The sequence below is a fragment of the Bufo bufo genome, chromosome 10, assembly GCF_905171765.1.
Source record: "Bufo bufo chromosome 10, aBufBuf1.1, whole genome shotgun sequence".
NCBI lineage: Eukaryota > Metazoa > Chordata > Amphibia > Anura > Bufonidae > Bufo > Bufo bufo.
In genome coordinates, this window is record NC_053398.1 from 120532720 (window position 1) to 120557393 (window position 24674).

General features: G+C 45.3%; 1 protein-coding gene across 1 annotated transcript in view; it reads left to right on the forward strand.

Annotated features, from left to right (window-relative positions):
- The first annotated feature begins 323 nt into the window (after window positions 1–323).
- Window positions 324–24674, forward strand: part of LOC120980927 — a 94864-nt gene continuing 70513 nt past the window's right edge. Inside the window, exon 1 of the mRNA XM_040410310.1 lies at window positions 324–346. The gene's annotated coding sequence lies outside the window, so the exon portion shown is untranslated. The remainder of the gene's footprint in view (window positions 347–24674) is intronic.

The following is a 24674-nucleotide window of genomic DNA, read 5'->3' on the forward strand; positions in this document are numbered from 1 at the left end:
CCCCTTGAAATGAATGGGTCAGGATTCAGTGCGGGTGCTATGCGTTCACGTCACGCATTGCACCCGTGCGGAAAACTCGCTCGTGTGAAAGGGGCCTGAGGACTCTTTTCACACTAACAAGTCCATTGTGAACGCAGCCCTTAGTCACTCCTCAGTCTGTGGTCAGTTTGTGTCCCAACACCTGGGCTGCTTCCTTTCCTCCCTGCACCATAATTGCCTTGTAAGGTAAGGATCAGCACTTCCTCTGCAGCAGGTTCATGTCCTCATTGCCCAGTGCACTAGTTATAGTGGGGGCTGTGGATGATTGAGACCTCAAACTTCAGGACCTGCAGTCCTACTGTTAGTGGTGAGTAGATGATATTACTGAGATGGTCAGATAGGAGATCTTATTGCTTCCTTTCTAGAGTTATTGGGAGTCCTCTAATGTGTTTTTTATGTTTAGCTCCATATTCGCTATGCTACCGTGTATGGTAGTAGGTGGCACATTGGAACATAACCAAAATGAAAAATTTGGGGTAGATTTACTGTTGCAAATGTAAAAGAATTCTGAGGCTGTGGAGATACAATATGGCGACTTTGACTACACAACCAAAGGTCGTTGTGCAGTCATTGGGGGTCATTTATCATAGACTGGCTTTTTACATTGCTTGTTGTTTCAGCAGTTCAGTGCTGTTAGGCTACTTTCACACTAGTGGCAGGTAAACAGCCCGCCGGATCTGTGCTGCCGCTAGTGCACGCATGCCACCAGAGGTCCGCTCCGGCCCTATAGACTGTAAAGGGGGTGGGCCGGAGTTCCGGCGGCAGCGCGGCAAACATGCCGAGAGGCGGCCAGAATAAAACTATAGCAAGCTATGTTTGCCGGGCTGCTGCAGGAACTCCAGCCCGCCTCCATTATAGTCAATGCGGCCGTAGCGGACCTCTGGCGGCACGAGTGCACTAGCGGAAGCATCGGATCCGGCAGGCTGTTCACCTGCTAGAGAAGGCTGCCACTAGTGTGAAAGTAGCCTTAGTCTACCCTCTGGTGGTTGTTTTTCAGTTAGACAGGTTCATATTCGCGTAGACTGGTCTAATTTAATTGTACATGAAAAAAGTTGCATCTGTGCAGAGAAAAATCGGAAGTCTCCGGGAAGTGCACCTTTTTTTTCAAAAATTGTATTTCTCATGATAAAACTTACAAATGCAAAATAAAATTAATCGATCTCCAACATGATTATTATTTCACCCCCCCCCCCCTCCTTCCCTAGAATGTGCACCTTTTTAAGATTATATGCACACGACCGTTGTGTGATTTGCGGAAAGGCGCGGACAGCCACGAATATAACTGCCTAGTCTTGTCCGCAAAGGGCAGACAAGAATAGAAAATGTTTTGGTTTTTTTTGCGGTCCACAGAACGTAACCATAGATGCGGACAGCACACGGAGTGCTGTCCGCATCTTTTGCGGTCCCATTGAAGTGAATGGGTTTGCATCGAAGACGCAAAAACTGCGGCTCAGATGCAGACCAAAACAACGGCCGTGTGCATGTAGCCTAAGGCAAAGAAATTGCACTTCACTACTGGAAACTGATGAAGAAAAGTACGTCAGCCCTGGTGTGGGGTAGAAATTGGACTGTTTTTTTCAAAAAAAGGTGCGCTTACGTAAATAGGTCGGAAAGAAGTCGCAAATGTTCGAAAAGTTCTGAATTAGTCTAGAACAGGCATGCTCAACTTGCGGCCCTCCAGCTGTTGTAAAACTACAACTCCCACAATGCCCTGCTGTAGGCTGTTCTGGCATGCTGGGAGTTGTAGTTTTGAAACAGCTGGAGGGCCGCAGGTTGAGCATGCCTGGTCTAAAAACTCAAAATAGGCGAATGTGGCGCAAAAACTTCCAAAATGGGTGCAATTTCAGTAGTAAATGGGACTAACAGAAATAAGGCTGTCTAAGGCCTAGTTCACACGAACGTATGGCTTTTATAGTTTTCTGCGGTCCGTTTTTCACGGATCAGTTGTTCCGTTTTTTGTTTCAGTTTCCTTTCCGTTTTTCAGTATGCCATATACAGTAATTACATAGAAAAAATTAGGCTGGCCATAAAATTTTCAATAGATGGTTCAGCAAAAACGGAAAGGATACGGAAGACATACGGATGCATTTCCGTATGTGTTCCGTTTTTTTTTTTTTGCAGACCCATTGACTTGAATGGAGCCACAGAACGTGATTTGCAGGCAATAGGACATGTTCTATCTTTCAACGGAACGGAAATACGGAAACGGAATGCTTACGGAACACATTCCGTTTTTAATGCGGAACCATTGAAATGAATGGTTCCGTATACGGAACACAAAAAAACGGCCCGTACACTCGCAAAAAAACGATCGTGTGAACTAGGCCTAATACAGCATTTTTTTAAAACTAAAAACAAGCACAAACACGTTTGTAAGGCCTCATGCACACGACCGTATGTATTTTGCAGTCCGCAAAAATGGATCCGCAAAAAATACGGATGACGTCCATGTGCATTCCGTATTTTGCTGAACGGAACAGCTGACCCGTAGAAGTGTGGTATCTGTGGTGCGTCCGTTTTTCACTGAAGACTGATGGGAAATTCTTTGGAAATTAATTTTCGACTGAGCAACGTCAGTGAATTACGGATGACACACAGATGGTAAAAACGGACTTGCGCACTAACCATGGATCCTTCACGGACATCTTCACGGATGAAATGCGTATGCTTTTTTTCACAGACGATTTACTGAAATGTGGACGAGGCCTTAGCTTTCTTGACTTTAGCTGTCAGGGTGGCACCATACAGATTACATGGTCGGTATTAGTTTTGCTTGCCTATTTTCATCTACCACCAGGTGGCAGTAATCAGTTACGTTTTATATTTTATGGCGTCGGCTGTGTTTTTGCTTATTTTTACGGATACCCTCGGGCTGCACTGAGCGTTGTACGCACATGATTCATAGTTGCAAGGCCAATGCATTAGCAAAATGGCTCAGCAGAAGTGTCGACTGCACACTGTGTAGATCCTGTGCCGCAAAGCAGCTGATTGGCCGGGATGCTGGGAGTTATACCTCCGCCGATCTAAGGCTACTTTCACACTTGCGTTGTTCTTTTCCGGCATAGAGTTCCGTCACAGGGGCTCTATACCGGAAAAGAACTGATCAGGCATATCCCCGTGCATTCTGAATGGAGAGTAATCCGTTCAGTTTGCATCAGGATGTCTTCAGTTCAGTCATTTTGACTGATCAGGCAAAAGAGAAAACCGCAGCATGCTACGGTTTTCTCTCCGGCGAAAAAAACTGAAGACTTGCCTGAACGCCGGATCCGGCATTTTTTCCCATAGGAATGAATTAGCGCCGGATCCGGCATTCAGAATACCGGCAGTCGTTCCGGCATGCGCATGCGCAGATCTGTAAAAATGTGAAAAAATGTACAAGACGGATCCGTCGGTCCGCATGACAAGCGGAGAGATGGATCCGTCCTTGCAATGCATTTGTGAGACAGATCTGCATCCGGATCCGTCTCACAAATGCTTTCAGTCAGCGGCAGATCGGCGGATCCGGCGGGCAGTTCCGACGACGGAACTGCCCGCCGGATCACACTGCCGCAAGTGTGAAAGTAGCCTTAAGCTGGTGACTTATCCTAAAGAGAGGTCATCAATAAATAAAACCCCTTTTAAAAAAGAGCGGTCACCTCTCCTGGCACGTTTATTGTAATGGCTATTAGCATTCTCCATGCAAAACTGCATGAAGCATCTTTTCTTATAACTGTATGCTGTGCTGTTCCTCTATTATTCCTATTAGATGTTTATGGCTAAATCGCCAACTGGGAGTTCCCATTTCCCTTGTTAAAGGCCTGTATCCCTCTGCTGGCAGCACTGACCGGATAGTGCAGGGACACACCCCACACTGGTAGCATACAGTTGTCAAGTTATCCATAAACTTCTAGTAGGATTAATAGGGGAATGGCACAACTTAGAGTCATAAGAATAGATACCTGAGAATTGTCATTTCATGTGAAATTATTATACAATTATTTACTTCTTAAGCAGCGGTGACAGATCCTCATTAAGCACATGTAGCCTGACCAGCCATAACATTGATTATCTCAGGACAGTAGCACCTATAAATGGAAGGGATATATTGGGGTAGGCGTAGGACCAAACATGGAGGGCAGTGGAGCCACTACATACCTGAAAACCTCTAGGGGTGGGGGGCGAATCTACGTTGCCAGCTGGCCACTGACTTTGGTCCTACCCTGGGAATAGGTTCACACAGTGTTTTTTGGAGGAGGTTTTGAGGCAGATTTTCCTGCAAAGCTGGAAGTGGATCCAAAAGGAATTGGAAATATTACAAAAAGGACTTTTACTTTTCCTTCCTGCTGAATCCACTTTTGACTTTGCCCCCATCCTTAGAAGGCTAGGTCTTTTCATCCTTTGTCTGATTCATGGATGAGCCCCACGGATGAGCAAACTGCAAAACACACCACGGTCGTGTGCATGAGCCCTAATAGAGATCTATTCGGGTGAATAAGAGTCTGACAAGCTCCCTGCGGGGCTCTGCCTCGTGCACAGCTTAGCAGGGAGATTACTATCACAGCCCTGGGAGCCTTCAGCATAACCCAGGCTGCCATGGTAACCGATCAGCGCCCCATGATTTAATTGCGGGGGCTCTGATCGGAAGGCAGAGAGAGCTACATCCCTCTGTCTATCCTCACAGATGCCATGATATCTGTTGAGCGTGGCATCTGAGGGGTTAAATGGCCGTTTTTTGCGTCATCAACCGATTCCGGTCATTGCGGCCAAGTGCCTGCTGTATTATGCAGCCGGCACCTGCCACGTATGGAACGGGCTCACTGCAGCAGCCTGCTCTGTACAAGCCTTATGCCACTGTGACAGGTATGTCACGGTGGCTGAAGGGGTTAAAAAAACACATAGAAAACAAAACCTCAGAAAATTGTACAGAGAAATTTAAAATGTAATCTTTTTTACTCTGATTAAATCCACTGAGGTATATATGTGAATACAGTCGTCCTTATCATAAAACATGATGTGAACTGCCCATTCATAAAATCTCTGTTACTTGGTCTTAAAGGGGTGTCCACCTTTTATTTAGTGATGAGTGGCAGGGGCTGTATTCGAATTCGTGATATTTCACGAATATTTGGGCGAATATTCGTCATATATTCGCGATTATCTTCTTGATTGCGAAAAATCGGCAATGTAATATTCACGTAATGCGCATGAAAAACAGACGTGGGTCACTTTTGCTACATTTTCCAAGCTGCTAGAAGTTTGCTGAGACTGGAGAAAACGGTTGGCGCGGCAGAACATTAAAAATAGCTTTATATGCAGATAGCTGTCACCGCCAGCTCTGTAAGAGGATCTGGCAGACGTTCTTCTCTACCTGTTGTATGATGTTCTTTGTTTTGGTTTCACTTTCTCATCTCCTTTCCTTCTCCCAGCTGTCACCTATTTGCACTGATTGTCTCACTTTATATTCCCTCCCATACTGCCTCACTTTGCGGATTATACTTCTTTCTGGATTGTGTTCACTGCTGGAGGCTGCTTCTCCTGATTCCTCAGATAAGTCTGTTTCCTTTATTTGTGTTTCTTGCTGGCTTGATTGTAGGTGACCCTGACTCCGTTCGTATTAAGTGCAGGGAGCCGGTGGTCGTGTCCCCTCACTATTATAGGGTTTTCAGGTGTCACGTAGTATAAGGTACGAGGTCATGCAATCGTCTACCATAAAGATCTTTGCATGGACATAGCAGTCAGGGAGAGCTCTAGGGGTTTTATAGTGCTCATCCATAAGCTCCTTAGTTTGGGATCAAGCCAGTCGGATATTTATTTATAAGTTCCAGCTTTCTGCAACACCATCCGTGACAATAGCGTGCTCCAATATATTTGTGATTGCCCTAATCAGCACTAATGATGCGAATATTTTGGCGCAAAACGTGAAACTTCACATTTTAGCAGGTCTGCATGTATGTATGGACAGCAGAACCTATCAGCTCCACTATATCACTATCTAACCTACACTGACTATCTCTGTATTATATATACAGTACAGACCAAAAGTTTGGACACACCTTCTCATTCAAAGAGTTTTCTTTATTTTCATGACTATGAAAATTGTAGATTCACACTGAAGGCATCAAAACTATGAATTAATACAATTATATACATAACAAACAAGTGTGAAACAACTGAAAATATGTCATATTCTAGGTTCTTCAAAGTAGCCACCTTTTGCTTTGATTACTGCTTTGCACACTCTTGGCATTCTCTTGATGAGCTTCAAGAGGTAGTCCCCTGAAATGGTTTTCACTTCACAGGTGTGCCCTGTCAGGTTTAATAAGTGGGATTTATTGCCTTATAAATGGGGTTGGGACCATCAGTTGCGTTGAGGAGAAGTCAGGTGGATACACAGCTGATAGTCCTACTGAATAGACTGTTAGAATTTGTATTATGGCAAGAAAAAAGCAGCTAAGTAAAGAAAAACGAGTGGCCATCATTACTTTAAGAAATGAAGGTCAGTCAGTCAGCCGAAAAATTGGGAAAACTTTGAAAGTAAGGGCTATTTGACCATGAAGGAGAGTGATGGGGTGCTGCGCCAGATGACCTGGCCTCCACAGTCACCGGACCTGAACCCAATCGAGATGGTTTGGGGTGAGCTGGACCGCAGAGTGAAGGCAAAAGGGCCAACAAGTGCTAAGCATCTCTGGGAACTCCTTCAAGACCATGGAAGACCATTTCAGGGGACCACCTCTTGAAGCTCATCAAGAGAATGCCAAGAGTGTGCAAAGCAGTAATCAAATCTAAAGGTGGCTACTTTGAAGAACCTAGAATATGACATATTTTCAGTTGTTTCACACTTGTTTGTTATGTATATAATTCCAGATGTGTTCATTCATAGTTTTGATGCCTCTTTGAATGAGAAGGTGTGTCCAAACTTTTGGTCTGTACTGTGTGTATATTCTCATTGGCCCACAAGCAAGAAGGGAGGTTACTGAAGAAAAAAAATCTCGAAGATTCATGATTATGAATATATAGCGCTATATTCTAAATATTCGTGAATTCTCGAAGTGCCCATATTCGCGATTCGAATATTCGCGCCCAACACTACTTTTATTAAAGGGTTCCTCCGCTTTCATGTACATAAAGAAAATCAGACATCATATAGTACTTTCCAACAAAGCTACTGTCATGGATGAGATTTGCAGATAGCTGGAACTGATCCCAAACTAAGGAGCTATTAGGTGAGCCCTATAAAACCCTAAGGCCCCTTTCACACGGGCGAGTATTCCGCGCGGATGCGATGCGTGAGTTGAACGCATTGCACCCGCACTGAATACCGACCCATTCATTTCTATGGGGCTGTTCACATGAGCGGTGATTTTCACGGATCACTTGTGCGTTGCGTGAAAATCGCAGCATGCTCTATATTCTGCGTTTTTCACGCAACGCAGGCCCCATAGAAGTGAATGGGGTTGCGTGAAAATCGTAAGCATCCGCAAGCAAGTGCGATTTTTTTTTTTCACGCACGGTTTCTAGGAGACCATCGGGATGGAGACCCGATCATTATTATTTTCCCTTATAACATGGTTATAAGGGAAAATAATAGCATTCTGAATACAGAAAGCATAGTAAAATAGCGCTGGAGGGGTTAAAAAAAAATAAATAATAATTTAACTCACCTTAGTCCACTTGATCGCGGAGCTCGGCATCTCCTTCTGTCTCCTTTGCTGAACAGGACCTGTGGTGACGTCACTCCGGTCATCACATGATCCATCACATGATCTTTTACCATGGTAATGGATCATGTGATGACCGGAGTGACGTCACCACAGGTCCTGTTCAGCAAAGGAGACAGAAGGAGATGCCGGGCTCCGCGATCAAGTGGACTAAGGTGAGTTAAATTTTTTTTTTTTAACCCCTCCAGCGCTATTTTACTATGCTTTCTGTATTCAGAATGCTATTATTTTCCCTTATAACCATGTTATAAGGGAAAATAATACAATCTACAGAACACCTAACCCAAACCCGAACTTCTGTTAAGAAGTTCGGGTTTGGGTACCAAACATGCGTGATTTTTCTCACGCGAGTGCAAAACGCATTACTAAGTTTTGCACTCGCGCGTAAAAATCGCGGGTGTTCCCGTAACGCACCCGCACATTTTCCCGCAACGCCCGTCTGAAAGAGGCCTAAGAGCTCTCCCTGACTGCTATGCACATACAAGGGTCTCGATGGTAGACGATTGCATGCCCACGTACCTAAGCCTGTGTGACACCTGAAAACCCTATAATAGTGAGGGGACATGACCACCGGGTCCCTGCACTAAATATGGAGGGAGTCACGGTCACCTAGAATCAAGCCAGCAAGCAAACACAAATTAAAGGACTTATCTGAGCAAACAGCAGACGCAGCCTCCAGCAGTGAACACTTCATCCAGGAAGTAGTATAAACCGCAAAGTGAGGCAGTATGGGAGGGAATATAAAGGAAGACTATTATGTCTAAATTAGTGACACCTGGCAGAAGGAAAGGAGATGAGAAAGTGAAACCAAAACAAAGAACATCATACAAGAAGTAGAGAAGAACGTCTACCAGACCTTCTCACAGAAGTGGCAGTGACAGCTACAACCAGCTTCAACTGCTCTGCTAGATTTATATTGGGCTGACAGCTCAGCGGGCTTGTCCTTTCTCAGGAGGTGCGCCCTTTCTGCTGCAGCTCTCTCCCTGTTAATGTCACAGCTTTGAAAAGAAGATACGGCCGGTGGCAGTTGAAGAATGGAATTGAGCATCTGCGACCATTTCAGTAAGGTGGACAGAGAGATGAGTGAAAGAACAAACTGCAGGTGGCGCTATACGGATAGATTATATTGAATAACTCTGTGCCTATACAAAATTTTTAAATTGCATGCCATTACCAAAGTGTTCAGATTCGGGGGCTGGTTTGAAAAATGTAGAATATTTTTTGTGGGACAACCCCTTTAAGTGGGGGCTTATCCTCAGGATTGCTGATCTCCGTGGTCCAAAACCTCTACCACAAACTGAATGGTGGGCATGGGCAGTACTAGTAGAGTTGGCGGGTTTGATGCAGTTTCCTGTATCGAGCATACAGTAGTAAATCACTGAAGTCATAAAAGCTTTATTGGAGATGCTAATGTACTCGATTACGACCATACGGGAAGAGCCAGCAAGTGCTCTGTCTTCCCGATTCTCCCGGGCCGAGGGTCCATAGATAAATGTATTCGTAATAAAGCTTCCATAAATGTGACAATAAGCTGAAGCTCCTGGGCTCCAGCGTTAAATCTGTAAATGGGCCCCAAACTTACCATGTGCCATTTGTAATACTGGTGTGGCAGGGGACCTTAGGGGGCAAACCCTCTATTCCAGGGGTCCTTAGATGTTCTCCTGTTAATGTGTTGTAGACCTAGTTACATTATTATATAGCACTGACATATTCGGCAGCGCTTTACAGATATTACCATCGCTTGCTGTCCCCAATGGAGCTCACAATCTAAGCTCCCTGTCAGTATGTCTTTGGAGTGGAAACACAGGGAGAACATGTAAACTCCATGCTGATGTTGTCCTTGGTCGGATTCAAGTTTTAAAGGGCTTGTCTCACTTCTGCAAATGGCATTTATCATGTAGAGAAAGTGAATACAAGGCACTTACTAATGTATTGTGATTGTCCATATTGCTTCCTTTGCTGGCTGGATTCACTTTCCTATCCTATTATACCATACCTCCCAACTTTTGAAAATTAAAAAGAAGTACAATATGTGTGGTGAGCGATGACAGCTGTAGGTCACTACGATTCCGTCACACAGAGGCACACAGCAGCATCAATCATGATAATGCCGTGCGCTTCTGTAGTCCAGACCGCACGATCCCTCTCTCGCATGGAGCGTGATTCCCGCAAGGGACACGCTCATGTGAAAGAGCCTTAATACTGATGACCTATCCTTAGTATGTGATCAGTGGGAGTCCGTCACCCGGGACCCCCGCGATCAGCTGTTTGAGAAGGCACCGGCGCTCGCAGTAGCGCCGCAGCTTTCGCTCATCTTTTCCTAGGCCATGTGATGTCTAGCTGAGAGACGGCTGCGACGCTTACAGGAGCGCTGGTGCCTTCTCAAACAGCCGATCGGGGGGGGGGGGGGGTCCCAGGTGTTAGACTCCCACCAATCAGACACTGAGGATAAGTCATCAGTATAAAAGTCTTGGAAAAACCTCAATGCCCCTACATAGTAATTATTCCCCATTTGTGCCAGCATTCAGTAGCAATGCGCACACTGTGCGGTCACAGTAGCAGTACCCCCATTGTGCCTCCTTCACAGTAGTTATGCCCACATGTGACCTCCTTCACAGTAGTTATGCCCACATGTGACCTCCTTCACAGTAGTTATGCCCACATGTGACCTCCTTTACACTAGTTATGCCCACATGTGACCTCCTTTACACTAGGTATGCCCACATGTGACCTCCTTTACACTAGGTATGCCCACATGTGACCTCCTTCACACTAGGTATGCCCACATGTGACCTCCGTCACGCTAGGTATACCCACATGTCACCTCCTTCACACTAGGTATGCCCACATGTCACCTCCTTCACACTAGTTATGCCCAGATACGTGCCCCCTTCACAGGAAGTAAAAAAAAATAAGAATACTCACCTAGTTCCTCCTATGATGATCACAGCTATGGTTGAGCGAACCCGAACTGCTAAGCTTTGCAAGTTCAGGGACCCGAACCCAGACTTTTTCACTGAAGTTCAGTGTTCGGGTGATTTTTATTATTTTCCATTATAACATGGTTATAATGGAAAATAATAGCATTCTTAAGATAGAATGCTAAATAAAATGGCAATTGAGGGGTTAAAAATAATTTTAAAAAAACTCACCTCATCCACTTGATCATGCAGCCGGTATCCTCTTCTTTGTTCTTTCTGCAGGACCTGCAAAAGGACCTGCGATGACGCCAGCGCGCTCACATCGTGGCGAGCGCGGTGATGTCATCACAGGTCCTGCAGAAAGAAGAGGATAACGGTGTCGCGGACGTTCCCGTGGCAGGTACCAGGAGATCTTGCAACTCATGGGTTAAATTGACAAGTTCACTGTGGATCTTAATGTGTCTGTGTTTTGGTGACTGCCACACCCCGTGCTTCAGGTGTTGCTTGTTGGTAATTTAACTTTCCCATAAGTAGCCGCTTCTCACTCTTGGACGGGTGGATTATAGATTTTCTTCCTGCCTTCTAACTAGCTGGTCGGTGCTTCTGGAGTTGCCAGTTTTGGGGAGGAATGGGTTGTCTCTGGTCCTAACCTCATTCCAGGGCCTTATAGGGATATAAGGGCCTAGGTATACAGCATATGAATATTCCTACCTTCAAGGTCTATTCATACTGATAGATAGTTAGGGCCCGGATTAGGGTTGTTTAGGAGGTGATCTGTTCCTTCCCTAGTTTCCAGACCCAGTTACTGTTCCCCTTCCCTCCTGTGTTCAGTGTGAAGTTTTTACCCCACACTGATCGTGACAACCGGCTGCTCGATCAAGAGGTGTTTTTTTGGGGGGTTTAACCCCTTAATGGCAATTTTATTAAGCATTCTGTCTTATGAATGCTATTATTTTCTGTTATAACGGAAAATAATAAAGTGAAGTTCGGGTCCCCATTGAACTTTGACCGCTCATCCCTAATCACAGCTCATCCTGCACTCCCCAGCAGCAGCAGTCAGGTTACTGTCATGCATCGTGTTTGCTGTGTAGGAGGAGCAGTGGAATCTGCCTGTGCGCCTCTGTAACAGAACCCCTGTTTTGCCTGGACCACAGACTGTAACCTTGTATAAACCCCCTCGATTCATTACTTTTATTTTGTTAATTGTGTCACAGGAAATGCCCATTGTGTGTGTTAAGTGTATGGTTTTGGAGTTACAGAAATGTGTTATTGTTTGCTTGGAAATAATTGAGCTGATACCACAATTAACTCAATTATCTCCCAAGCAGAGGGAAGGAATGTCCAGTGATGAATGGGGCTGTTTAAACTGTAAAACGGTAAATGATTGGCTGCTATGTTTTTTGTCCTCAGTTCCCAACAAGGTCCACGTAAGTGGTAACCTTGTTGGAAAATGTGTATAAAAGGCAATGCTTGTGTGGTCATTAAAGCAGTCCTGCTCAACCCCCAATATGTAGCCTCATCTCGTTATTGAAGGGTATCTGCTTCCAGTTCAATCACTAGCTCTTTTAAGAGCTCTACTTCTCCCTCTCTACAAGGATCCAGCGGATGGGATATCGGGAATACTCTGCCGGACAGCCTCTCGCCAGGAAAAGGATACATCCTGCTCACAACCTGGGTGGCCGTGACCACTTCATGCTGCTACTGGGGAGCGCTGGTGGCTGAGCTGAATGGTGAAGTGGGGAGCAGACAGGCCCGTGCTTTACCATTACAACCAGCTGTCTCTGCATCCACACGGGGACAACAAACCTACTGGGACTGTCCCGCCGGTCCGGAACGGTTAGGAGTAGAGATGAGCAAATTTCATGCTATGAAATTCGCTCACGCTTCCGTTTGGTGGTAAAAGGTGAATTGCATTATGGATTCCGTTACCACGGACCATAACGCAATTTTATGACTGAATGCATAACGGAATGCCTTATTCCGTTATTCATTCCGTCATAATAGAAGTCTATGGGCTGCAAAACGGATCCGTCCCGTTTCCGTTATGCAGGGGAGGACTCGCTGCTCTAGGTTCTCTCCTTTGCCTTTCTCCATCTCTCCTTCTGTAGATCATGCAGAGATCGTGAGTCTCTGTAGCTTTTTGGGCCGAAGAAGAGAGAATGCAAGTCGGCTTTTCTACTTTTCAAACTCTCCCTATCGCAGACTAGAGCTAGGGGTGGAGCCAGTCCACACCTAACACCCTACAAGGACTAAGCCCTAATTTTTAACCCTAGCTATGCCATACATGGTTATACTGGGTACAAAACATAACGCTACACTACATAACATGAAGGATTGAACAATTTGCAGATACCCCCTTGCTCTGGGGTACTGCAAGTGTATCACCAGGGCCATACATTATAGTACACGTCGTCAATATATCATAATAATGCACATGAAGTGCCTACAGTCCTATACCCCCCAGTCCCATCATAGAGAAGACACCACCTTCTGTACCAACCACTCCTGTTACCACTCTGTACAGCAGAGTCCCTGTACTGGTGGCTGTGGGTATTATCATTGATATTATAAGGGCTACTGTATCAAGTCTTGGATTTCCTCCCAGCTCCTGGGATCTTCGGTACTCTGCAGGGACAGGAAAGGAAGAGGTTTGATGAAATCATGGGGGCTTTTCACCCCATAACCCCCTTTGCACATAGCTGTAGTAGGACTTGTCATTGTTTGGGATTTTGGACATTCCTCTAGATTCAGTCTCGTCCAAATGTTCCCTATTACTGCGGAGTGGATTAGGTAGAGCAGCGGTCACCCAGAGCTGTTTTCATGCATCACTATACCCGTAATTCTCCATTACAAGCTGTATTACAAGGAAGTAGAGTGCTTGTGCTCATTAATGGGCTCGTTAGCGGGAACGTTTTGAACTCCCGTTGGCTCAGGGCCATGATATTGCCTGGTTTGCACTGAATTAATTTGTGGAAAACTTTAAAAGAGGTTGAGCAGGATTTGGAAAACAGGGCTGTTTTCTTCCATAGACAGCGCCACTCCTGGTTGTGTCTGGTATTGTAGCTCATGGAGGTGAATGTAACGTATGTATATTAATTTCTATTTAATTTTGCATTCAATCTATATATTTGTAATGGACAAGTATGGGTAAAGTGTATGTCCTAGCATAATCCTTGCCTCACGTGCACCGTTTCAGCCAATGCTTGGCCTCAGCATTGATGTGCCACCTAAGTGACGCATCACTGCTGGGTCATAGAGACAGTTCACCGCTGAGGCCAAGTGCAGTAAGACGGATTGGCATAATGCACTCTGACGCTATAATATGCAATGACTGGGTCAGGTGTAGGTAATAGTTAATAGTTTTTGTTTGTGACGCCAATTGCAGCGTGCGCAGGGTACAGTCACAGGGCCCTTTAAGGTGTTGCCTCACGTACCAGGTGAGGAATGCCAGAGTGGTGTAATGTCTCTGTGTGGTAGTAGTAATAGTGTCAACGGTGTCTCCTACCTGGGTACGGCTGGGCTCGTGGATGCTGGCTCACTTGCAATAAAATAAGTGCGTTGCTAGTAGGAGTAGTTGAGGGATTTAGTAGCAGTAAATGAGATCCAGACTTGGAATATAATTCAAACTGGTCTTTACTTGATGCAGCATTAATCCACATGAGATACAGCAATAGTCTTTGGTCCCAGCAGGTATTGGCAATGTATGGCAGGGATCTATCTCTTCTGCTTCTATCATGTGCCTGGAGCTCTCTTGCAGGATAAGTCGTCTGCTTATGGCTCTGTAATAAGGCAGGAATTACTATCTTCTGCTGTATTGGGGACTGACTAGCTGGGGAGGAATTTGGTTTCTCCTGGTCTCTGGACGGTACTCACAGTTGTGCTCACAGGGTATGCTTCTTCCTGGAGTTCTGGAGGTGGCTGCTTGCTTTCTACCAGCTGAGGCTGAAGGGCTCAGACTGGGAATGATGATCTTTTGTCTCAGCCGAGACAAGAGACTGGCTTGGATCCCTAGAACTGGGAGCTCCTACCAGCACAGCCTTCCCCTAGCAGGGGTGGCTGGCACACTCACTGAACTTCCTTCTCTCCCCATGAGGCAGGACATGGGCGAGCCCACTCTGCTCAAAGAGGGGGGAGCTAAACTGGAATGTACTATTCCAGTCTAGAAATGCTAAACTGAACTAAGTCCCTGGTAAACACATTGCTGCCACCTGCTGGTGAACATGAAAATTACAGCAAATACATTTAACAAGGACATATTATAGTAAGTATTACTGTACAGGTGTTGCAACTATATAATGACTAGCACACGAAGATATATCACTATACAGGTACTGAGCTGGTTGAAAACCATGTACCTGAAATGAAGGCTTCTGTTTGCGTGCTTCTGTCCGCGTCCCCGTACTTGGTAAAGCGATGTTTTCTTCTTTGCTTTTGTTATTATGTTCGGTTTTTCTTGGCGTTCTGAATCAGAGAAGGTAATCCAGCTGCAGGATGGTTCGGCGTGGCGCGCTGCTGCCGCAAGTGGAGGTGTGTACAGGGGAGTGGTTGGCGCTCACTTGGAGCTAATTAGTGACGTCACTGACAGCGGTCATACAATGACCAACAGGTACCAGGTATCTTTCTGGTACCTGTTGGTCATTGTATGACCGCTGTCAGTGACGTCACTAATTAGCTCCAAGTGAGCGCCAACCACTCCCCTGTACACACCTCCACTTGCGGCAGCAGCGCGCCACCGGCCGGGGCACGAGGCAGCACGCCGAACCATCCTGCAGCTGGATTACCTTCTCTGATTCAGAACACCAAGAAAAACCGAACATAATAACAAAAGCAAAGAAGAAAACATCGCTTTACCAAGTACGGGGACGCGGACAGAAGCACGCAAACAGAAGCCTTCATTTCAGGTACATGGTTTTCAACCAGCTCAGTACCTGTATAGTGATATATCTTCGTGTGCTAGTCATTATATAGTTGCAACACCTGTACAGTAATACTTACTATAATATGTCCTTCAGCGCAGTATCTTAATACATTACCTTGTCTTTCTTGTGCGGCAGATTTGTGTGGTTCTGCCGCGATACCGCTGCTCTTTACACATAGCACCCACTGAGCGCCACCTTTGCAACTTCTCATCTCCCATCCACATTTAACAAGGGTTTCAATGCACATTAGTGAGGATGTGATGTTAAATTACACAGGATGACAATGCAGATACACTTAACAGGTTGTAGCGGGGTAGAAGAGTTTCATAACATAACTCTGGGATGTTACACAAGCAATGACTTCAACGGCGCACCTGACCCCATCCAACAGGGGCGGACTGGGAACTTAAAGTTAGCCTGGAAAAAAACTAAAAGCGGCCCCATGTTGTAGACAAGTCTAAATCCAAACTGCCCTATGATCCTACTGAGGACAGGGATATATCGGAATTCAGGAGGGCTGCTGGCCAGGAGCATTAAAGGGCTTCTGTCACCCCACTAAAGTCATTTTTTGGCTACTAAAAATGAAAAATGACTTTAGTGGGGTGACAGAAGCCCTTTAATTCATGCTGAGAGCATCAGATCATTATGTACCTGAACAGTGGCCATGAGGAGGACTCGGGTGGCCCCCTGGGAAATTCGCCTGTAGGGTCTATGGCCAGTTCACTACTGCCATCCAAGCAGGAAGTTTACAGGTGGGGGATTGGAAGTCCAGGGAAGACAGCCCTGGAGGCCAAAGGTTATATAGCAGTATATAGTAGCCAGAATAGGATTGGATCTAAGCCTTTCAATCAGTCGGCTATTGGTGGCCGACAGTAGCTGGCCATTTTTTTTAATTTTAAGGCTACATTCACACCACAGTGAAAAAAGGCAGTTAAAAACTGACACTGTCGCTTTCTAATTGCCATTTTTCAAACATTGGTGCATCCATTTTCTGTCCGTTTTTTAAAAACCGTTAAAAGCATCCATTAAAAACAGATGAATAGTTGTTTTGTTTTTTAAATGCCAACTCCTGCAGTCCCCTCAGTATACATAATACCCCTCATAGTGCCCCCAGTATTGTTAATACCCCCATTAGTGGCCCCCGGTATAAAGAATTGTGCTTGTGTAACAAAAAAAAACCTCATCCACCTGCATGCGCAGGGACGCTCTCTCATCACTAGATGCAGCATGACCTGCGCTCCCAGCCTGATGATGTCATCATGCCGGCAGTGCAAGTCCTGCTGCATCCAATGAGGAACCAAAGCTCCTGCGCATGCTGGGAGCACAAGTCCTTCTGCATCCGATGAGGAACCAAAGTTCCTGAGTTTTACTTTAACTTTTAACGCCTGAAAGGCCATTTTTCACTACTTAACCCGTTTTTAACAGCCATTAGATGGATGGACTCCTCTCTAGCCCCATAGACTTCAAGTGGTCCTATGAATGTCAGTGTGCCGGCCGTTACGAAAGGCTATCACGCGGCCATTTTTCCACTTTGTGTAAATGTAGCCTTAGGAACCAAATTTGTTCGTCATGGCCAATTCTCTTGACACCGTAACCACCTGATGACCGGGTTTTGTCCAGCACTAATTGGTTCTGATAAAAGAAACACCCTGACCTAAGATGGCCTCTGTGTGAACACAGCCTAGTTCTGTAATTGCGATCTTGTGATGAGCATTTTATCTTCCTGAAATTCTCTCTTCGCCTCATGCCTTCTAATCTCAGATACGGCAGCCATACATCCGTTAATTCAGATTTGTTCAACTTAAGAAGGCTTGAACGTTTCAGTGGATTTTCTGTCTGAAAAACAGATTTTATGGTTCCATATTTCGGACTTTAGCTCTCCTACCGCCCTTATTTCCTAAATGGTAAGAGATCAAAGGGGTCGCAGTCTGAGAATTTGTTAACCTTCTGCTGCTTTTAGCAGAATAAACATACAAAGCCTTTACTTATTTTAGTTACAATGGAAGGGTCATAAGGATGTGCAGCCGCTGAATGTGCATATTCAAGTAGTCATGGCATGAGATCTGAGTCATCGTGGGTACAAAGGGTCGTGTGCAATGAGGTCTCATTTATGGAGCACAGCAACATTATCCTAAGGACAAGGATGGGAGCTTCTTGGAGTATATAAACTGCAGCAGCCGATGCTGAGGATGAGAGTGGTAGTAGCCCTGATAAAGTGTTGTCACGGTGTACTCCCTCAGGGGTCGATGCAGTGGAAATGTAGTTTTGAAAATTGAGGCCAGAAATAAACCTATAACAGTCTATTTTCCTAAGTGCAAAGTATAACTTCAAGTACATTTAATAGCATCTTTCCCCAGTAATGAATATGGAGGCAGGTTGGATGGCTGCAATTCAGCACTTTTAACCATAGATGTCCACTATCAGATTTAGACATTAGCATTAACTGGCCTAGTAGTAGTTTGGGTGATGGGTGTCTTAACTGTAGTCCCTCACCTTCCAGCAGTGACTTTGATGCAGGTGTTAGCTGGTCACTCTGCTTTCTGACTTCTCGAGGATTTACTTGAGGACGTGATTTAATTATTCTCTCTGGAGAATACTCTGCAGGAGCTCGGCAGTGTTCTTCCTCTCCTCAATGTCTCAACAGGAATGCCAGCCCACTCCAACCAGGAAGGGAGGAACAGGGTAGTTAGCCATGTTCCTTGCCAACCATTACCTTACTGGTAGTTACAGCAAAACATATACAATACATAACTATCTACAACATAATAGGAATTGCAGATACCCCCTTTCACATGCATTGGATTCAGATTGTCATAGGATTTGATGCACAATTTGGCACACACCAAAATATCGTATGTGTCTAGCCCACAACATGTGAACATACCCTCATAGTGTCCATTCACAACTCAATAGTTTGATCCAAAATTGGTGTAAGGGGTGAGTCCTTTAATGAAAGCCCGATGCCTGGAACGTAACTGTAGGAGGTGCGGAGGATGTGGTCGCATTCAGGCCTTGGAGTCTAAGGGGACCCAAAAGGTCCATCTGCCATTTCTCATGTATGAGGAAACTAGTTGCACCCTGTTGCATACCCTAGACTAGAGCATCAATTTTACCCCTTTGAGCAAAATTCACAACATGGATAACACACAAATGCAGTTTTTGACCAGATTAAGACCTTTCAAGAGTTCTTCTGAAACCCAAAGTCAGGGAGGTAACTATTGGGGGGTGCAAAAGTTGTAGTTGCACACAGGCTGTAGAGTTTAAGGGAGCCCTAAAGATCTGTCTGCCCTATATGAGGAAAGTTGCAATTTAGGCTACATGCACACGACAATATGTGTTTTGCGGTCCGCAAAAAAAAACAAAAACGGATGGCATCCGTGTTTTTTTGCGGATCCATAGTAACAATGCCTAAAATGGACAAGAATAGGACATGTTCTACTTTTTATTTTATTTTTTGCAGGACTACGGAATGGACATACTGAGGCGGACAGCACACGGTGTGCTGTCCGCATTTTTTTGCGGACCCATTCATTGGAATGAATGGGTCCGCATCCTATCCGCAAAAAAAATCGGAACGGAAACAAAATACGTTCGTGTGCATGTAGCCTAAAAGTAGACATTTGGGGGGGGGGTCCCCTTACATCTTTTGCACTGAGACCCTAGAGCTGGGATGTCAAACTCATGGCCAAAGTTACCCCTTTGCCTAAAATGCACGATGGTGACACATCACATATGTACAGTGTTCATTTTAGAACATGGTCAGATATCATAGTCAAGTATCAGAATGATGCCAGTGTGACACCTGACCCTGTGTTTGACTTATCATCTTCATAGGCTAGGATCAAAGTCACTGTGTATTTTTATATTTGCATCCACACATTATCCCATCTTGTGTAGGATGCCTTTGTGGTGCATGTGGTCCGCTGCCGACATCCTCCATTGTGTGCATTTTTGCTGGGGATTGCCGTTAGCAACGGATCACATGCAGAGGAATTGCTCCCCCGGTTATAAACACGCCACAGTGTTTGGGGTTTTTGAGCATTTCCTCCCATTTAGGCCACTTTTTATTTCATTTTTTTTCTCTTTTTTTTAAGACTAACGGGGGTTTTGAACCCCAAAACATTGTGCAATGAGCTGGACCGGGGTATGCACTCTGACGCCAAAAATGCAATGGCTGGGTCGGGTGTAGGTGATAGTTTATAGTTTTGTTCGTGACGCCAATTGCAGCGTGCGCAGGGTACTAACACAGGGGTCTTTAAGGTGTTGTAACTCATGTACCAGGTTAGGAATGCCAGAGTGGTGTAATGTCTATGTATGGTGGTAGTAGTAATGGTGTCAACGGTGTCTCCTACCTGGGTACGGCTGTACTCCTGGATCCTGGCTCACTTGCAATAAATTGAGTGTAGTGCTAGTAGGAGTAATAGAGGGATTTGCAGCAGTAATTGAGATCCAGACTTTGGGTAAAGTTCAAACTTGTCGATACTGGTTGTAGCTTTCATCCAAGCAAGATACAGCATTAGTCTTTGGTCCCAGCAGTTATTGTCAATGTGTGGCAGGAATATATCTTCTGCTCTCTCATGCACCTGGAGCTTGGCAGGAAAGGACGTCTGCTTCTCAGCTCCACAATGTGGCAGGAATTCGGCTTCTGCACTTTCTACCTTCTGCTGTCTGGGGATTGACTAGCTGAGGAGGAATATGGCTTCTCCTGGGTCTCTGGACTTTAACTCACAGTTAGCTTCACAGGGTATGGTTCTTCCTGGAAATGGAGTTGTCTGCTTGCTTCTACCAGCTGAGACTGCAAGACTCAAGCTGGGGGATGATGATCAATGTCTCAGCCAAGACAAGATCCTGGCTTTGGATCCCTATATCTGGGAGCTCCTACACGCACAGCCTTCCCCTAGCTCACACTAACTTCCTTCCCTCCCCATGAGGCAGGATATGGGCATAGCCCACTTCTGCTCACAGAGGGGGGAGCTAAACTGGAATGAACTATTCCAGCCTAGGAACACTAAACTGAAACTAAGTCCTTGCTAACGCATTGCTGCCACCTGCTGGTGAACATGGAAATTACAGCAACATACAAGGAACAAGGTTTTCAATGCACATTTGTGAGGATATTATGTAAAATCACATTAGATGACAAGGTTAAGGCTCTTAACAGATTGTAGCGGGGTAAAAGAGTTTAGTAACACAACTCTGGGGTGTTACAATTGGATGGGAGGCAAGCATCTAAACCACTGAGCTATAGGTTCAGACATCAGCCTAAAGGATTTTCTTCATCTATGTGATGGAGCATATTAAAAGTACAAGACGCTGACTAGTGAGAAGTGAAGAGTCAGACATCAAGGTCACACATCACTTGAATTTGTCTCTTATCTAATGTTTAAAAACATTTAACTTCTCGTTTTAAGGTTTGAACCTGAACCCAAAAACTCCAAAGTACAAACCAGCAACCTAACCACTGAGCTATGCGCTCGTATAATACTGTGATATGTCAGCTTATAGCATTTCAGACACAGAGCTATTAGCTCAGCTATAGACTTTCTTTGGTTGTGTGATTTTTAGCATACAAATACACAGTATATCTATAAGGCCTCCTGCACACGAACGTGTGTGCTCCGTGTCCGTATTGCGGACCGTATTTGCGGATCCGCAATACACGGGCACCGTTCCGTGTGCATTCCGCATCATGGATGCGGACCCATTCACTTCAATGGGTCAGCAAATCCAGAGATGCGGAACGGAAGCATGAAACGGAACCCTACGGGAGCACTACGGAGTGCTTCCGCGGGGTTTCGTCCCTTACTTCCGTTGCGCAAAAAGATAGAACATGTCTTATCTTTTTGCAGGACGGCCGGATCGCGGACCCATTAAAGTGACTGGGTCCTCGATCCGCTGCGGCTGCCCCACGGACGGGCCGCAGCACCACCACGGGGCGCACACATTCATGTGCAGGAGGGCTAACGCATTCTCACTTTGACCCTGACCTATGAAGATGATAAGTCAAACACAGATGTCAAATATCAAAGTCGGGGTCAGGTGTCACACTGGCATTATTCTGATACTTGACTATGATAGCTGACCATGTCCTAAAATGAACACTGTACGTATGATGTTTTTGAGAAGATTGATGTTGTTTTTTCCCCGGAAGTGTTTCTAAGAAGGCTTCAATTGGAAAATTTCACATATGCTAGAGCAGGAGTAGGCAACCTTTAAACTACAACTCCCAGTATGCATATTTGCTCTGCTCATCTCAGAACTCTCATAGAAATGCTGGAAATTGTAGTCTGGGAATTGTAGTCTCTCAACAGCTGGAGTTCCGAAAGTTGCTGACCCCCTGTGCTAGGGTGACCATATGTCATCTTTTTCAAGGAATGTCTTCTTTATTAGTAAACAAAATGTATGGGATTCTCAAGGGAAGGAGAAGGCTGGTGCTGGCGGGCGGGCACTACTACTGCTCCCTGCACCACCCCAAGTGTCCTCCTTTTCAAAAAAAATCTGATCACCCTAACATATGCCAGATAATTCTATATTTGTTCAGCCAGCCATATAAGGGCTGCTTTTTAGGGTCCTTATTATGCCTACAAAAATCCAGACCCCACAGGGTCCGCCACCGTAAATACCATGCTGTTTATTTCTGTAATCTTGTACAGATCTTCTCTAAGGACCATATTTGTACTTTTTGGGGATTCAGGAGTCGCCGCAGACGTTCCTCGCACGTTGTGTAATATCTGGGCCACTTGCTATTGTTCTCATTAGTAACAGACTGGCAAGTCGTAATGGGAGATGTAGTTAAAAGGGACGCTGTCGGCTCTCCTGACATTTCGGTTTTAGCAAATACTTGTTCTGCACAGACATTGGCCAATCAGTGCTGAGAGTCAGAGAGTGTTTACCATTGTATAGGACTTAATCCTCAGTGCAATAAATAGGATTTATATGAGTACGGCCTCATACAACCGACACACGCATTTTCGGTCCGCTTTTTTTGTGGACCCATTCCTTTGGGGCCGCAAAAATTACAGACAACGCGCGGGTGTCATCCTTGTGCTTTCTGCTGCTGTGCTGCAAATTTTAGAACATGTTCTATTCTTGGCAGTTTTGCAGACAAAAATGGGCATTTTTACAATGGTGCCCACAAAAAGAGCGGGACACACACTGTATTTTGCAGACCACAAAAGAAATACGGTTGTGTGCAGGAGTCTTAAAGTAGTGGACATCTCCCGGCTTTTTGTCTTAAACAGGGCACTGTGGAGAGCTCTGTTTTTGCCACTGCAACCTGTGTGAGCCTTCTAGAATTGTCATTTAATTGAAATCTGTAAGCAGTTTTGATAGTGCTATACTGCTGACAGCACTAGGTAGGAATTGGGGAGAGCAGGAGAAACATACCTTTTGCGTAGTTTTTATCATTACTAGTGGAAATATTAAGTTTTGTTCTGCAAGATTCTACTCCTTAAGGGCTCATGCACACAAACGTATTTTATTTTTTTGCGTATCGTATGCAGAACTATTCACTTCAATGGGTCCGCAAAAACAACGGAAGGTACTCCGTGTGCATCCCGTTTCCGTAAAGTAGTGCATGTCCTATTATTGTCCGCAAATCACGGTCCTAGACCCCATTCAAGTCAATGGATTCACAAGAAATACGGAACACATCTGAATTTTGCGGATCCATACTGTAGAAATGCTATGCCCAGCCCATATTGCTCATGTGTTTGGTGATTTAAAAAGTTACTGTTTCCGTTTCCGATCCGCAAAAAACGGATCGCATACGGATATGTTTTGTGGAATAACGGAACGGAAAAGAGAAAAAAAACTCAGATACGGAACAACGGATCCATGAAAAACGGAAAGCAAAACAACAACATGAGCCCTAAAGGGAACCCGACACAGAAGGCATCGAAGTGTAGTGACAGACCTGCTGAGGTCAACGATCTGTCATGGCATGCAGCGCTCGTATGGTACTCAATTGCTGAAGTGTGTGCCAGGGCTGCAAGAGAGATGAGTCTGATGCTGCCCTTCCTCAGGACTATGAATGACAGAGTCCTTTCCTATGCCATAGCGGGAAAGAAATCTCTCAATCATTGTCTAGAGCAGTGTTTCCCAACCAGTTTGCCTCCAGCTGTTGCAAAACTACAACTCCCAGCATGCCCGGACAGCCTTTGGCTCTAGAGGCAGGAGAGCAGCATTAGACTAATCTCTCTAGCAGCACTGGCGCACTTTGTGGACTTTTGCAGGTCGGTACTATAAAAGTACCGTATGCCATGACAGATCACTGAAATCAGTGGGTCTGTCATTACACTAGGTTTCCTTCAGCATAGTGCATAGTTCATTTTAAGTGCCTTGGAGGTGGAGCTTCACTGTGAAGTGCACCCTGCATTGAGCTGCTTCACAGCCTCTTCCCTTCTGCACTGATTGACAGCTGTAGTGGTTTTCTGGTTGGAGGCTACACCTGAGCAGCTCTTACCTGCCCCTACCTAGTGCTATCAGAAGTTTAGAGTGGTCAAAATTTCACACAAACATAAGCCTTCTGTGCCCGTGCTGGTGACCACAATTTGTGGTCTGCAATACGTGGGCACCGACTGTTTGGGTCCGTGCCGCAATACGGGATTCATTCACTTGAATGGGTCCGTGATCCACAACATACGGCAAAAGATAGGACTTGTTCTATCTTTTGCAGTGCGGAGGCACAGACCAAAAAGTCGACGAAAGCACTTCCCTGGGCTTCCAATCTGTGCCTCTGCCACGCACCGTGCCATATTTTGTGAATTGCGGACCCATTCAAGTCAATGGGTTGGCTGTTTGCGGTACACAAAACAAACATGCACAAATTGGGCACATCTGTGGCAGTCCTTGCGTCTGGCTGGTGTCGTTTTTTTGTTGTATGTATTTTGCAAAAAATGTGGATGACGTCTATGTGCATTACGTATTTTGCGGAACGGAACAGCTGGCCCCTAATAGAACAGTCCTATCCTTGTTCGTAATGCGGACAATAATAGGACATGTTCTGTTTCTTTGCGGAATGTACATACGGAGTAACTTCTGTTTTTTTTTTTTTGTTTTGTTTTTTCGGACCTATTGAAATGAATGGTTCCGCATAT